The sequence below is a fragment of the Triturus cristatus genome, chromosome 1_1, assembly GCF_964204655.1.
Source record: "Triturus cristatus chromosome 1_1, aTriCri1.1, whole genome shotgun sequence".
NCBI lineage: Eukaryota > Metazoa > Chordata > Amphibia > Caudata > Salamandridae > Triturus > Triturus cristatus.
Window position 1 is genome coordinate 764,851,959 of NC_140579.1, and position 2,301 is coordinate 764,854,259.

The 2,301-nt window shown below is 52.5% G+C and overlaps 1 pseudogene; it reads left to right on the forward strand.

Moving 5' to 3' along the window:
• LOC146871051 (28S ribosomal RNA) overlaps positions 1-645 on the forward strand; it is a 1,584-nt pseudogene extending 939 nt beyond the window's left edge.
• Positions 646-2,301: the final 1,656 nt, after the last annotated feature.

Below are 2,301 nucleotides of genomic sequence, written 5' to 3' on the forward strand. Positions count from 1 at the left end.
CTTCTCACTATTTGGGTTTCAAGCAGGAGATGTTAGAAAAGTTACCAAAGGGATAACTAGCTTGTGGCGGCCAATCGTTCATAGCGATGACGCTTTTTGATCCTTCGATGTCCGCTCTTCCTATCATTGTGAAGCAGAATTCACCAAGCATTGGATTGTCCACCCACTAATAGGGAACGTGAGCTGGGTTTAGACCGTCGTGAGACAGGTTAGTTTTACCCTACTGATGATATGTTGTTGCAATAGTAATCCTGCTCAGTACGAGAGGAACCGCAGGTTCAGACATTTGGTGTATGTTCTTGGCTGAAGAGCCAATGGGGCGAAGCTACCATCTGTGGGATTATGACTGAACCCCTCTAAGTCTGAATCGACCCAAAACCGTAACGATACCGCAGTGCCGTGGAGCCTCGGTTGGCCTGGGATAGCCGGCCTCTCTCGGGTGTCCGGTGCGTAGAGCCGCTTGCTTGGGGACTGGAGCACGGACGGAAGGGGGCCGCCTCCATCACCCTTAGTGCACCGAATGTTCGTGCGGCACCTGATGCTAAATCATTCGTAGACGACCTGATTCTGGGTCAGGGTTTCGTAAGTAGCAGAGCAGCTACCTCGCTGCGATCTATTGAAAGTCATCCTCTGAGCCAAGCTTTTGTCTCTCCGTGAGTGGGCGCCCGTGGACGCCCTGCTCCACCACACCCAGGGGTGGGTCCCTCTGCCGCGGGGCCGGCGGGAGGGACGCGGAAGGGGTAACGCGGGTTCGTGAATGTCACAGTAAGCACAATGCAAGTGAGGAGTGCACACATGAACTACATCAAGCCCTGCATGAGATACATAAGCCATCCACCCTCCCCTGGGACCCACTCCAACCAACATTGCATGTCTGTCACACCTGGCCACAATGCCAGAAGTGACAGACACAATAAAGGTGCACAGGCAAAGGTAGTGGAGTCAGCACTCACCTGCTCCCCTGGTCGACCATACAGCATGGGGTACCGTGGGAGGATCACATCCAGCAGGTACTCGTTCTCCTCCTGGGTGAAAGGCTGGGCCCTTTCCACAGTCCTTGACATGGTGCCAGAGGGAGACAATACAGCAGCAGTGGTATCGACTGACATGTTGTGCAGGCAAGTGCCCTCTCATGGGTTCTGCCTGCCTTATATCTGCATTGCTGGCCTATTTCATTTACAGGAGTACAGAGTGATTGGTCAGACTCATTTGCATCCTATGTTTCCTCCAATCCCTTTAAACATACACCTGTGACAGCCTTCGCATCTTTCGATTTTGCAGCATCATGTCAAGTCAACAACCACTTGGCAACAATGTATAATGTGGCCAACTGCTTTTTCCAGACCACATGATGTAAAATGTTGAACTTGAAACTCGGTATCCATGACAACCAGCATGCATTTAGGCCCTAATACTTGTCCCTCATGTGTCCCCATTGTAATTCTTAAATCCCGACACAGGTACGGCGCGTTTCACACGTACCCCTGGGGCACCATCACTACAGTGATATGGGCCGTAAGGCCTAGTGATACGGCACGTACTCACGCGTGTACGGGCCGTACACACGTGAGTATGTGCCTATCACTATAGTTGGGGGTACCGTAGGGCCTAGTGATACGGCACGTACTCAGGCGTGTACGGGCCGTACACGCGTGAGTACGTGCCTATCACTATAGTTGGGGGTACCATAGGGCCTAGTGATACGGGCCGTACTCACGCGTGTATGGGCCGTACACGCGTGAGTACGTGCCGTATCACTCGGACCTACTGTAACACAACTATAGTGATAGGCACGTACTCACGCATGTACGGCAGGTACTCACGCATGAGTACGGGCCCTACACACGCCCTCAGAGCGTGTGTACTGCCTTTCACAGCTTACACTGGTGATAGGAGGCGCACACGAAAGGAATGGAGGTCAGACTCGCACAAGGCTGTACATGAAGTCATTGTCAGTGCAGTCCTTCATGTGCCGGGCCTAGGTGTGTCAGCCAGTGATGTGGCACATGTCTCCTCATGTTGTGGCACAATAGATGTGTGATGAGCTGTTTACACATGTCATGTGTGATGGGGCACTACGTGGCACACTTCCCCTTCACACTTTGCACATGTGTGCATGTACGACACACGTGTCAAGCACTGCATCACTGGTATGGCACAGTCAGCAACACCCGCAACTGTCCCCTGATGCCAGGTACACGGATAATTACACCTGACATGTGACTCCCAGCGTGCCACGATGTGACTATGTCATGTGTGTGTCATGTGTTCCCAAGAGCTTTCCGTTGGTGTTCCGTCAAC